The sequence below is a fragment of the Triticum urartu genome, chromosome 3A (genome assembly GCF_056163025.1).
Source record: "Triticum urartu cultivar PI428250 chromosome 3A, HENAU_Tu73, whole genome shotgun sequence".
In the NCBI taxonomy this organism is placed as follows: domain Eukaryota; kingdom Viridiplantae; phylum Streptophyta; class Magnoliopsida; order Poales; family Poaceae; genus Triticum; species Triticum urartu.
Window position 1 is genome coordinate 32,853,206 of NC_141875.1, and position 15,284 is coordinate 32,868,489.

The following is a 15,284-nucleotide window of genomic DNA, read 5'->3' on the forward strand; positions in this document are numbered from 1 at the left end:
ATCGTTTAGTATGTTGCTATTACTTTCTTCATGACTTATACATGTTCCTATGACTATGAGATTATGCAACTCCCGTTTGCCGGAGGAACACTTTGTGTGCTACCAAACGTCACAACGTAACTGGGTGATTATAAAGGAGCTCTACAGGTGTCTCCAAAGGTACATGTTGGGTTGGCGTATTTTGAGATTAGGATTTGTCACTCTGATTGTCGGAGAGGTATCTCTGTGCCCTCTCGGTAATACACATCACATAAGCCTTGCAAGCATTGCAACTAATGAGTTAGTTGCGAGATGATGTATTACGAAACGAGTAAAGAGACTTTCCGGTAACGAGATTGAACTAGGTATTGAGATACCGACGATCGAATCTCGGGCAAGTAACATACCGATGACAAAGGGAACAACGTATGTTGTTATGCGGTCTGACCGATAAAGATCTTCGTAGAATATGTGGGAGCCAATATGAGCATCCAGGTTCCGCTATTGGTTATTGACCGGAGACGTGTCTCGGTCATGTCTACATTGTTCTCGAACCAGTAGGGTCCACACGCTTAAGGTTTCGATGACAGTTATATTATGAGTTTATGAGTTTTGATGTACCGAAGGAGTTCGGAGTCCCGGATGAGATCGGGGACATGACTGTGAAGATACAAGATTGAAGACTCTGTCCCGTGTCCGGAGGGGACTTTCCTTGGCGTGGAAGGCAAGCTTGGCGGTGCGGATATTCAAGATCTCCTACCATTGTAACCGACTCTATGTAACCCTAACCCTATCCGGTGTCTATATAAACCGGAGGGTTGTAGTCCGTTGGACATCAACTCCATATACAACAATCATACCATAGGCTAGCTTCTAGGGTTTAGCCTCCTTGATCTCGTGGTAGATCTACTCTTGTACTACCCATATCATCAATATTAATCAAGCAGGACGTAGGGTTTTACCTCCATCAAGAGGGCCCGAACCTGGGTAAAACATCGTGTTCCCTGTCTCCTGTTACCATCCGGCCTAGACGCACAGTTCGGGACCCCCTACCCGAGATCCGCCGGTTTTGACACCGACAGATGTTTTCTGTGGCGCCTATGTCTGTTGAATAGGAAGTTAATGATAGTGATCATGAAGCTTCAGATCAAGTTGCTATCGAACCTCGTAGGTCGACAAGGATATGTACTACTCCTGAGTGGTACGGTAATCCTATCTTAGATATCATGTTGTTAGACAACAATGAACCTACGAGCTATGGAGAAGCGATGGTGGGCCCGTATTCCGACAAATGGTTAGAAGCCATGAAATCCGAGATAGGATCCATGTATCAGAACAAAGTATGGACTTTGGTGGACTTGCCCGATGATCGGCAAGCCATTGAGATAAATGGATCTTTGAGAAGAAGACAGGCGTGGGCGGTAATGTTACCGTCTATGAAGCTCGACTTGTCGAAAAGAGTCTTTTCACAAGTTCAAGGAGTTGACTACGATGAGAATTTCTCACCCGTAGCGATGCTTAAGTCCGTCGGAATCATGTTAGCATTAGCTGTATTTTTCGATTATGAAATCTGACAGATGGATGTCAAAACAAGTTTTCTTACCAGTTTTCGTAAGAAAAGTTGTATGTGATACAATAAAAGGTTTTGTCGATCCTAAGGATGCTAAAAAGGTATGTTGGCTCCAGCAATCCTTCTATGGACTAGAGCAAGCATCTCGGAGTCGGAATATATGCTTTGATGGAGTGATCAAAGCTTTTAGGTTTATACAATGTTTGCTAGAAACTTATATTTACAAGAAAGTGAGTGGGAGCACTACAACATTTCTGATAAGTATATGTGGATGACATATTGTTGATCCGAAATAATGTAGAATTTCTGGAAAGCATAAACGGTTGTTTGAAGAGTGTTTTTCAAAGGAAGACCTGGATAAAGCTGCTTACATATTGGGCATCAAGATCTATAGAGATAGATCAAAACGCCTGATGATACTTTCAAAGAACGCACACCTTGACATGTTTTTGAAGGAGTTCAAAATAGATCAGTCAAAGAAGGGGTTCTTACCTAAGTTGTAAGGTCTGAAGTTGAGTAAGACTCGAAGATTGACCACGGCAGAAGAAAGAGGAAGGACGAAGGTCGTCCCCTATGCTTTTGTCATAGGCTCTATACGGTATGCCATGCTGAGTACGGCACCTGATGTGTACCTTGCCACATGTCTGGCAAGAGGGTACAAAGGTGATCTAGGAGTGGATCACCAGATAGCGGTCAAAATTATCCTTAGAGGAATAAGGAAATGTTTCTCGGTTATGGAGGTGATAAAGAGTTCGACGTAAAGAGTTACGTCGATGCAAGCTTAACACCTATCCGGATAGCTCTGAGTAGAGATACCGGATACGTATAATGGAGCAACATTTTGGAATAGCTCCAAGTGGAACGTGGTAGCAGCATCTATGATATGACATAAAGTTTTGCGAAATACATAGGGATCTGAATATGGCAAGACCCGTTGACTACAACCTCTCTCACAAGCATAACATGATCAAACCCAGAACTCTTTGAGTGTTAATCACATAGTGATGTGAACTAGATCATTGAGTCTAGTAGACTCTTGGATGTTGGTCACATGGCGATGTGACCTGTGAGTGTTAATCACATGGCGATGTGAACTAGATTATTGACTCTAGTGCAAGTGGGAGACTGTATGAAATATGCCCTAGAGGCAATAATAAATTGGTTATTATTATATTTCCTTGTTCATGATAATCGTTTATTATCCATGCTAGAATTGTATTGATAGGAAACTCAGATACATGTGTGGATACATAGACAACACCATGTCCCTAGTAAGCCTATAGTTGACTAGCTCGTTGATCAATAGATGGTTACGGTTTCCTGACCATGGACATTGGATGTCGTTGATAACGGGATCACATCATTAGGAGAATGATGTGATGGACAAGACCCAATCCTAAGCCTAGCACAAGATCGTGTAGTTCATATGCTAAAGCTTTTCTAATGTCAAGTATCATTTCCTTAGACCATGAGATTGTGCAACTCCCGGATACCGTAGTAGTGCTTTAGGTGTGCCAAACGTCACAACGTAACTGGGTGGCTATAAAGGTACACTACAGGTATCTCCGAAAGTGTCTGTTGGGTTGGCACGAATCGAGACTGGGATTTGTCACTCCGTGTAAACGGAGAGGTATCTCTGGGCCCACTCGGTAGGACATCATCATAATGTGCACAATGTGACCAAGGAGTTGATCACGGGATGATGTGTTACGGAACGAGTAAAGAGACTTGCCGGTAACGAGATTGAACAAGGTATCGGGATACCGACGATCGAATCTCGGGCAAGTATCGTACCGATAGACAAAGGGAATTGTATACGGGATTGATTGAATCCTTGACATCGTGGTTCATCCGATGAGATCATCGTGGAGCATGTGGGAGCCAACATGGGTATCCAGATCCCGCTATTGGTTATTGACCGGAGAGTTCTCTCGGCCATGTCTGCATGACTCCCGAACCCGTAGGGTCTACACACTTAAGGTTCGATGACGCTAGGGTTATAGGGAAAGTATGTACGCGGTTACCGAATGTTGTTCGGAGTCCCGGATGAGATCTCGGACATCACGAGGAGTTCCGGAATGGTCCGGAGGTAAAGATTTATATATGGGAAGTATGGTTTTGGCCACCGGAAGTGTTCCGGGCATCACCGGTAGTGTACCGGGACCACCGGAGGGGTCCGGGGGTCCACCAGGAGGGGCCACCAGCCCCGGAGGCCTACATGGGCCAATAGTGGGAAGGGACCAGCCCCTAGGTGGGCTGGGCGCCTCCCACCAAGGTCCAAGGCGCCTCCAAGAAGGGAAGGGGGCAAACCCTAGGGCAGATGGGCCCTAAGGCCCATCCCAGGTGCGCCTCTCCCTCTCCCCCTTGTGGCCGCCACCCTAGATGGGATCTAGGGCTGCCGCACCCCTTGGGGTGGGAAACCTAGGTGGGGGTGCAGCCCTCCCTCTCCCCCTATATATAGTGGAGGCAAAGGGGCAGCCCAACACACGAGGTTCTTCCCCTGTTGGCGCAGCCCTACCCCTCTCCCTCCTCGTCTCTCGTAGTGCTTGGCGAAGCCCTGCTGGAGTTCCGCGCTCCTCCACCACCACCACGCCGTCATGCTGCTGCTGGACGGAGTCTTCCCCAACCTCTCCTTCTCCCCTTGCTGGATCAAGGCGTAGGAGACGTCACCGGGCTTCACGTGTGTTGAACGCGGAGGCGCCGTTGTTCGGCGCTTAGATCGGAATCAACCGCGATCTGAATCGCTACGAGTACGACTCCTTCATCCGCGTTCTTGCAACGCTTCCGCTTAGCGATCTACAAGGGTATGTAGATGCACTCTCCTTCCCCTCGTTGCTAGATTACTCCATAGATTGATCTTGGTGATGCATAGAAAATTTTAAATTTCTGCTATGATCCCCAACACAGCCGTCATACAGACCCAGCCACAGAGTAGGGCGAGCCGGCGGACGATGAACATGGCATCGAGCAACCGTCCGAACAAGGCAACTTGGATAACCAAACCAAACAACCCGTCCCCGGCGAAGATAACGGTCCAGATGACCTCACGCCGGACAAGTTCCTGGAGCAGAAGAACCTCCATAAAAGGCTCGTCGCCACTGCGCGTAGCCTGAAAAAGCAGAAGCGGAAGCTCAAGACTGCGGAAGATGCAATCAGAATCAGATGGAGCAAGGTACTCAACATCGCAGACAAATATGGCGGCAGTCACCACACAAAGAGCTACCCGAAGCGAAAGCTACTGCCCGAATTTGATGAGGAGGCCTTAGAGCCCCCGTAATCAAAAAACAAAGCAGCCATCCGGTCGGATAGATGACCTCATGGCCAACACAGAGCGGCAAACGGCGCCGCACACAAGCCAACACGCGATCCACACGAGGACTCGCATCAAAAAGATGGCCCAGCCAGATCTATCTACGGGCCAAGAAAACACGCTCTAGCAAGCAATGCAACACAACAAATATCTGAACACCACGGCACACCCAAATACAGGGGTGCCGCACACCCCCTATGCTTCACTGATGAGGTGCTGGACCATGAATTTCCAGCAGGATTCAAACCCGTAAACATAGAGGCATACGACGGAACAACAGACCCTGGGGTCTGGATTGAGGACTATATCCTCCATATCCATATGGCTCGAGGAGATGATCTCCACGCCATCAAGTACTTACCCCTCAAGCTCAAAGGGCCAGCTCGGCACTGGCTTAAAAGCCTCCCTGAAAGCTCCATTGGAAGCTGGGAAGAGCTTGAAGACGCTTTTCGGGCGAATTTTCAAGGGACTTATGTCCGACCTCCGAATGCGGACGATTTGAGTCATATAACTCAATAGCCCGGAGAGTCAGCCCGAAAGCTTTGGAATAGGTTTCTTACTAAAAAGAACCAAATAGTCGACTGTCTGGACGCCGAAGCCTTGGCAGCCTTTAAGCACAGCGTCCGAGACGAATAGCTTGCCAGACACCTCGGCCAAGAAAAGCCGAGCACAATGGCAGCATTAACAAGCCTCATGACCCACTTTTGTGCGGGCGAGGACAGCTGGCTAGACCGATGCAGCACCAGCAACCCAAATACATCCGAAGCTAGAGACGGAAACGGGAAATCACGACGCAGCAAAAATAATAAGCGTCGTAATAAAGAAGACAACCCGAAGAGCACGGCGGTAAACGCTATATTCAGAAGCTCTTGGCTAGGTCAGCAAAAGCCGCCCCCTAAAGGCTCCAGAGATGAACTGTCCAGCTTAAACAAAATTCTGGAGCAAATATGTCAGATCCATAGCACCCCCGATAAACCTGCAAATCATACCCACAGAGAATGTTGGGTCTTCAAGCAGTCCGGCAAGCTTAACGCCGAACATAAGGGGCAGGATACACCAAGCGAAGACGAGGATGAGCCTTGCACGCAAAACACTGGGGAACAGAAGAAATTTCCACCAGAAGTCAAAACAGTAAACGTGTTACACGTGATAAAGGGGAGAAGCAAAGCGGCACTCCCATATAAACATGCCCAAGGGCCTATCACCGTGGAGTTCTGCCACTGGCCGCCTCAACCAATCACCTTCGACCATCAGGATTACTCAGCAAGTATCCGGAGCGCAAGATGGGCTGCCTTGGTATTAGATCCAATAATCGACGGATACCACTTCACACGAGTCCTGATGGACGGCGGCAGCAGCTTAAACCTGATATATCAGGACACAATCCGCAAAATGGGGATAGAACCAACGAAAATTTGCCGCAGCAATACTACCTTTAGAGGAGTAACGCCAGGCCCAGGGGCTCATTGCATGGGCTCCCTGCTACTAGAGGTTGTATTCGGCTTCCCCGACAACTTCTGTAGCGAAAATTTAACCTTCCACATTGCTCCGTTCCAAAGTGGCTATCAAGCACTACTCGGACGCGAAGCTTTCGCCCGCTTTAACGCAATACCGCATTACACTTCCCTCACGCTTAAGATGCCCGGTCCATGTGGCATCATTACAGTAAAAGGAAATATTGAGCGATCCCTGCGCGCCGAAGAGAGTGCGGCTGCCTTGGCAGCCGCACACTAAAACGGCCTCACCAACTAAAACATTTGATAGGTCGTCAAGACCACGGACACGGTTAGAAGAGTCCGGCGTAGCTATATGTAATTCATACAGGTTTGATGACCACACCCCTATTACAAATACAAGGGGCTCAACGCGCAGACAAGTGGCCATTTTTACTCATCTTGAACTATACATGGTTTCTTTAAAACCTACCTTTTTGCACGACAACTTTTCACCTAAGTTCCTCTCTTTTATAGATGACCATCGTGCTACACCCGTCCAGGATATGGCACAACGGAGACACGGGCGCAGACGTGCAGCAGGGACCCGTTCAAAGGATTCTTTTTAGATTAAGACCCTACGTCAACCTTTTTTACTGTCTCTTGTTGATACACATCCCTCGGATTCTCAGTACCATTGAGAAGGATGCTGACGTCTTGGCATGTGGCCACGTCAGAACAATGCACGTACCTGGACATCAGGGGCTTCTTACAAAGGGCACTGTTTAGGCCCGGTTTACACCATAAAGACTGAATACCTTAGGGAGTGTTCGGCGTCGCGAGTTTGGCCTTATATGCATCAGCTCCGAATCATGTCTTTGGTCAAATGTTGGGTTTGCCCGGCTCTTGTGTTTTCCTGCCTTATGTTCCGCTCTATCGGCTAAGGCAGCACCGGGAGAATTACTGCGATTGTGCCCTGGTTCATCCGGACGAGCACCTCAGTAGAGAAAGCCGAAAATTGACTGTCATGATATAGCGCGAGACTGGTCAACCACTCGATGACCCATCGGAATCTTAGAATTCCTCTGCCTTAACGAAGGGCCATTTCCCGGCCGGGCAAGTACGCACCTCGAGTTCGGATGAGTGCGGAGCCACCAGGGGCTATATAGTAGCCCCACTGTCAAACTCCTATGGCTAAGTAAAAGTGTTAAAGCATTATAGTCCGGTTGCCTAGTTCGCTGCGCTATCACCTCCTTATTAGGACCAAGACGTTGGATTAAGTGTAAATACGCGTCTTCTGCGAACACCCCCGCATTATATGCGTGGGGCCTGAAGCCGACGACTGCAATCTTTCAGGTTATACACATGTATACATAAACGGCCGCACAGGAGGCATCACAATACTTTCGGGCACAAGTATAAATACAGCCTTGATAAATTCAATAAAAACATTGTTTTTACAATGGGAATACATGTCATTCAAACATAATATTCTTTGAGCACTGGGCCTCTATCAAACGAGCACCCTCAAGAACTTCTTCACAATAGTGCTCGGCAGCCACTCGGCCTATGGCCGAACCCTGCGCCGCGACAGTGGTAGCATCCATCTCCGCCCAGTATGCTTTGACACGGGCAAGGGCCATCCACGAGCCTTCTATGCACGCCGACCTCTGCATCGCATTGATGCGCGGCACCGCACCAAGGAACTGCTGCACTAAGCTGAAATAGTTGTTTGGCTTCGGCTTTTCCGGCCACAGATGATCTACGACGGACCTCATGGCAAGTCCGGACAACCTATTGAGTTCGGCCCATTCAGCTAGTTGATCGGTCAATGGAAGCGGATGCTCTGGCACGTTGAACTGCGACCAGAACAGCTTGTCCACTTCTCGATCTGTTTGATCTCGGAAGTATTCGACCGCATCGACAGCGCTCGCCGCCAAGTCCAGATATGCATCCGCCGAACTCCACAGCCGATCCAGAGGGGCATACCGTGGATCTCCGAACTTCCTCCGCAGCAAAAAGGGCTTCCCAGCCACAATATCACAGGCTTCACGCAGTTCCTCCTTCTTCGCTCTCATGGCACAACGGGTGTCTTTGGTCGCCATCGTGGCCTTTTCAAGGTCCGTCCCCTTGGCTCGGTTTTCTTCTTCCAGGAACTGGCAACGGTCGGCAGTGTCTTTTAACTCTGCAGCCATCTTGGCCATTTTCTCTTTGCTCTCGCAATGCGCAGCCTTCTCGGCTTTCAACTCTTCGGCCGCCTTCAAAGTAGCAGCATTACTACTCCTTGCTTGTTCTTTGGCTCGGGCAAGTTCGCCCGAAGGGTTTCCACGGTGGCAGCTCCATCTGCAGTCACAAAATATTAAAGATACTGGCATCACGCTGCTCTTACTATGTGACATTCACCAGAAAATATCACTTACCCTGTGCCTCGTCAAGCCTCTTGTTAACAAGCTCGACGTCGGCATCCGCCGCATCCAGTTGCTGCTTTAGTTCGGCAAACTCATGAGTCCGGCTAGCCACCGGAGCTCCCACTACCTGCACATTAAAGTGGTATGGTTATTACCTGGGACTACGATCCTCTGCTTGCCGCCGTTCTCGGTGACAACCAGAGTCTCAGGGGCTACTATCTACACAGGGCACACCTAAAAATGTGCGGTACTATCATAAATGTATATCACTTTACGCACCTCAAAGCCCGTTAGTAGACTCATAAAGGCATCTTGCAACCCGCTTTCGGCGAACGAAATCCTTTCCATCACCGTACCCATCAACGTACGGTGTTCTTCCGAGATGGTCGCTCGCTTTAGCCGATCCCTCAGTACGTCCGACCGCATACTAGACGACGCCAGACTCCTTTGTTTGCTCTCTTCAAGAGCCGGATGTTGGGGATTTCGGGTGACTATAAGATTATCTTCTGGCCTCACTGGATCCGGAGAGGCCCTCCGTGACGACACTTCAAGGTCGCCCGCTTCTTGAGCGGGGGAGTCCGGGGGAGGCGTTTCGCTCTCCATCATCTCCGGAAGAAGGTCCCCTAAAGATGAGCTCTGTTGATAAGGGCTAAGATCCGAACTACAAGATAAACGCTTCGGTTATTTTCCTCGGAAGTAAGGTAGAATATCTTTACTATTAAGTATTTTTTTTGATCACTTACGGCTCGTTGGAGGGCTGATCCCCGCGCGGACTTTGTGCGGCAAGAGCACCCCCCAAGGCAGGACCCTCTGTTGGGGACTTCTTCTCCCGTTTGGAAGCCTTGGTTTCCGGATCTTCAGAGGCAGTCGTCTTCCTTCCCCGGAGCGAGAGAAGGTCGGAATCTTCCCCTTGGTTATCCTCCCTCACGGAGGCGCTCATTCCCTCGGTTGGAATTGGTAGCGATGGGGGCCCGCTTTCGCCCTCATTATTCCCCCCTTTATCTTCCTTTGAGGGCTCCGGGCAAGGTGCTAGCTCGAGCATCTTTTCCAGTACCGGATTGTCCAAACCCTCAGGAAGGGGGGACGAACATCGAATCATCTTCGCCTTTGCTAGCCAGTCCTGGTCGAAGAGCGATTTCTCAGAATGACGTCATTATAAATGAAAGATGGTGTGTTCGGCTAGAGGATTACTTACCTGGTCAGCGGTGCGGTTGCTGCTCAAGCCCACGTCCTCGGTAGTATCTGGACACTCTATTTGAGGTTCGAGGAATGATTTATACATCTCCTCGTGCGTCAGGCCGAGGAAATTCTAAATAATCGCCGAGCCATGGCATGATGTCATGTTGCCTAAACGTGTCAGCAGATTAGATTTGTGGAAATATTATTCTCTCTACGGTGGTATGTGGAACATATTTTGCAGGGTCAGACACTATCCTTTATTTGAACTCTTCTGTGGTATATCCGGAGGAGGAACCCGCCTTGCAATGCCGAAGACAACACTGCGCGCCGGACTCGTCGTCATTGAAGCCTGGCTCAGGGGCTACTGAGGGAGTCCTGGATTAGGGGATCTCCGGACAGCCGGACTATATCCTTTGGCCGGACTGTTGGACTATGAAGATACAAGATTGAAGACTTAGTCCCGTGTCCGGATGGGACTCTACTTGGTGTGGAAGGCAAGCTAGGCAATACGGATATGTATATCTCCCCCTTTGTAACCGACCTTGTGTAACCCTAGCCCCCTCCGGGGTCTATATAAACCGGAGGGTTTAGTCCGTAGGATAACACACAATCATACCATAGGGTAGCTTCTAGGGTTTAGCCTCTCCGATCTCGTGGTAGATCAACTCTTGTAATACTCATATCATCAAGAATAAATCAAGCAGGACGTAGGGTTTTGTTGGAAATATGCCCTAGAGGCAATAATAAATTGATTATTATTATATTTCCTTGTTCATGATAATCGTTTATTTTCCATGCTAGAATTGTATTGATAGGAAACTCAGATACATGTGTGGATACATAGACAACACCATGTCCCTAGTAAGCCTCTAGTTGACTAGCTCGTTGATCAACAGATGGTTACGGTTTCCTGACCATGGACATTGGATGTCATTGATAACGGGATCACATCATTAGGAGAATGATGTGATGGACAAGACCCAATCCTAAGCCTAGCACAAGATCGTGTAGTTCGTTTGCTAAAGCTTTTCTAATGTCAAGTATCATTTCCTTAGACCATGAGATTGTGCAACTCCCGGATACCGTAGGAGTGCTTTGGGTGTGCCAAACATCACAACGTAACTGGGTGGCTATAAAGGTACACTACAGGTATCTCCGAAAGTGTTTCTTAGGTTGGCACGAATCGAGACTGGGATTTGTCACTCTGTGTAAACGGAGAGGTATCTCTGGGCCCACTCGGTAGGACATCATCATAATGTGCACAATGTGATCAAGGAGTTGATCACGGGATGATGTGTTACGGAACGAGTAAAGAGACTTGCCGATAACGAGATTGAACAAGGTATCGGGATACCGATGATCGAATCTCGGGCAAGTATCGTACCGATAGACAAAGGGAATTGTATACGGGATTGATTAAGTCCTTGACATCGTGGTTCATCCGATGAGATCATCGTGGAGCATGTGGGAGCCAACATGGGTATCCAGATCCCACTGTTGGTTATTGACCGGAGAACGTCTCGGTCATGTCTGCATGGTTCCCGAACCCGTAGGGTCTACACACTTAAGGTTCGATGACGCTAGGGTTATAGGGAATACATATACGTGGTTACTGAATGTTGTTCGGAGTCCCGGATGAGATCTCGGACATCACGAGGAGTTCCGGAATGGTCCGGAGGTAAAGATTTATATATGGGAAGTCCTGTTTTGGTCGCCGGAAAAGTTTCGGGTTTTATCGGTAACATACCGGGACCACCGGGAGGGTCCCGGGGGTCCACCAAGTGGGGCCACAAGCCCCGGAGGGCTGCATGGGCCAAGTGTGGGAGGGGACCAGCCCCAGGTGGGCTGGTGCGCCCCCCCACCAAGGCCCAAGGCGCAAGGAAGAGGGGAAGGGGGGCAAACCCTAGGGCAGATGGGCCCTAAGGCCCACCCTGGTGCGCCTCCCCCTCTCCCCTCCCCTTGGCCGCCCCTAGATGGGATCTAGGGGGCTTCCGCCACCCCTAGGGAGGGAACCCTAGGTGGGGGCGCAGCCCCTCCCCTCCCCCTATATATAGTTGAGGTTTGGGCTGCCCAATACACATGAGTTCATCTCCCTGTTGGTGCAGCCCTACCTCTCTTTCTCCTCGTCTCTCGTAGTGCTCTGCGAAGCCCTGCTGGATCACCACGCTCCTCCACCACCACCACGCCGTTGTGCTGCTGCTGGATGGAGTCTTCCTCAACCTCTCCCTCTCTCCTTGCTGGATCAAGGCATGGGAGACGTCACCGGGCTGTACGTGTGTTGAACGCGGAGGTGCCGTCCGTTCGGCGCTAGGATCTCCGGTGATTTTGATCACGATGATTACGACTCCATCAACCCCGTTCACTTGAACGCTTCCGCTTAGCGATCTACAAGGGTATGTAGATGCACTCTCCTTCCCCTCGTTGCTGGTCTCTCCATAGATAGATCTTGGTGACACGTAGGAAAATTTTGAATTTCTGCTACGTTAACCAACAGTGGCATCATGAGCTAGGTCTATTGCGTAGATTCTATGCACGAGTAGAACACAAAGTAGTTGTGGGCGTTGATTTTGTTCAATATGCTTACCGTTACTAGTCCAATCTTGATTCGGCGGCATTGTGGGATGAAGCGGCCCGGACCGACCTTACACGTACTCTTACGTGAGACTGGTTCCACCGATTGACATGCACTAGTTGCATAAGGTGGCTAGCGGGTGTCTGTCTCTCCCACTTTAGTCAGATCGGATTCGATGAAAAGGGTCCTTATGAAGGTTAAATAGCAATTGGCATATCACGTTGTGGTTTTTGCGTAGGTAAGAAACGTTCTTGCTAGAAACCCATAGCAGCCACGTAAAACATGCAAACAACAATTAGAGGACGTCTAACTTGTTTTTGCAGGGTATGCTATGTGATGTGATATGGCCAAGAAGAATGTGATGAATGATATGTGATGTATGAGATTGATCATGTTCTTGTAATAGGAATCACGACTTGCATGTCGATGAGTATGACAACCGGCAGGAGCCATAGGAGTTGTCTTTATTTATTGTATGACCTGCGTGTCATTGAACAACGCCATGTAATTACTTTACTTTATTGCTAACCGTAGCCATAGTAGTAGAAGTAATAAGTTTGCGAGACAACTGAGACACAATGATGGAGATCATGATGATGGAGATCATGGTGTCATGTCGGTGACGATGATGATCATGGAGCCCCAAAGATGGAGATCAAAAGGAGCAATATGATATTGGCCATATCATGTCACTATTTGATTGCATGTGATGTTTATCATGTTCATACATCTTATTTGCTTAGAACGACGGTAGTAAATAAGATGATCCCTCATTAAAATTTCAAGAAAATGTTCCCCCTAACTGTGCACCGTTGCGAAAGTTCGTCGTTTCGAAGCACCACATGATGATCGGGTGTGATAGATTCTTACATTCGAATACAACGGGTGTTGACGAGCCTAGCATGTACAGACATGGCCTCGGAACACATGCAAAACACTTAGGTTGACTTGATGAGCCTAGCATGTACAGACATGGCCTCGGAACACAAGAGACCGAAAGGTCGAGCATGAGTCATATAGAAGATACGATCAACATGAAGATGTTCACCGATGTTGACTAGTCTGTCTCACGTGATGATCGGACACGGCCTAGTTGACTCGGATCATGTAATCACTTAGATGACTAGAGGGATGTCTATCTGAGTGGGAGTTCATAAGATGAACTTGTTTATCCTGAACATAGTCAAAAGGATTTTGCAAATTATGTCGTAGCTCGCGCTTTAGTTCTACTGTTTAGATATGTTCCTAGAGAAAAATTAGTTGAAAGTTGATAGTAGCAATTATGCAGACAGTAAAAGGCTTATGTCCTTAATGCACCGCTCAGTGTGCTGAACCTCGAACGTCGTCTGTGGATGTTGCGAACATCTGACATACACGTTTTGATAACTACGTGATAGTTCAGTTAAACGGTTTAGAGTTGAGGCACCGAAGACGTTTTGAAACGTCGTGAAACATATGAGATGTTTCGAGGGCTGAAATTGGGATTTCAGGCTCGTGCCCACGTCAAGAGGTATAAGACCTCCGACGATTTTCTTAGCCTGCAAACTAAGGGAGAAAAGCTCAATTGTTGAGCTTGTGCTCAGATTGTCTGAGTACAACAATCATTTGAATCGAGTGGGAGTTGATCTTCTAGATGAGATAGTGATGTTTCTCCGAAGTCATTACCACCAAGATGCTAGAGCTTCGTGATGAACTATAATATATCAGGGACATATATGATGATCCTTGAGTTATTCGCGATGTTTGACACCACAAAAGTAGAAATCAAGAAGGAGCATCAATTGTTGATGGTTGGTGAAACCACTAGTTTCAAGAAGGGCAAGGGCAAGAAGGGATACTTCATGAAACGGCAAATCAGCTGCTGCTCTAGTGAAGAAACCCAAGGTTGAACCCAAACCCGAGGCTAAGTGCTTCTGTAATAAGGGGAATAGCCACTGGAGCAGAATTACCCTAGATACTTGGTAGATGAGAAGGCTGACAAGGTCGTTAGAAGTATATTGGATATACATTGTGTTAATGTGTACTTTACTAGTACTCCTAGTAGCACCATGGTATTAGATACCGGTTCGGTTGCTAAGTGTTAGTAAACTCGAAATAAAAGGCTGCGGAGTAAACGGAGACTAGCTAAAGGTGAGCTGGCGATATGTGTTGGAAGTTTTTCCAAGCTCGATGTGATCAAGCATCGCACGCTCCCTCTACCATCGAGATTGGTGTTTGCGTTGAGCATAGACATGATTGGATTATGTCTACCACAATACGGTTATTCATTTAAGGAGAATAATGGTTACTCTGTTTATTTGAATAATACCTTCAATGGTCTTGCACCTAAAATGGATAGTTTATTGAATCTCAATCGTAGTGATACACTTGTTCATGCCAAAAGATATAAGATAGTAATGATAGTACCACCTACTTGTGGCACTGCCACGTAAGTCATACCGGTATAAAACGCATGAAGAAGCTCCATGTTGATGGATCTTTGGACTCACTCATTTTTGAAAGGATTGAGACATGCGAACCATGTTTGTTGGTAGATATGCATGAAGAAACTCTATACAGATGGATCGTTTGGAATCACTTGATTTCGAATCACTTGAGACATGCAAATCATACCACATGGGCAAGATGACTGAAAGCCTCGTTTTCAGTAAAATGGAACAAGAAAGCAACTTGTTGGAAGTAATACATCTTGATGTGCGCAGTCCAATGAGTGCTGAGGCATGTAGTAGATATCGTTATGTTCTTACTTCACGGATGATTTGAGTAGATACTCGGTATATTTACTTGATGAAACATAAGTCTGAATTATTGAAAGGTTCAAGTAATTTCAGAG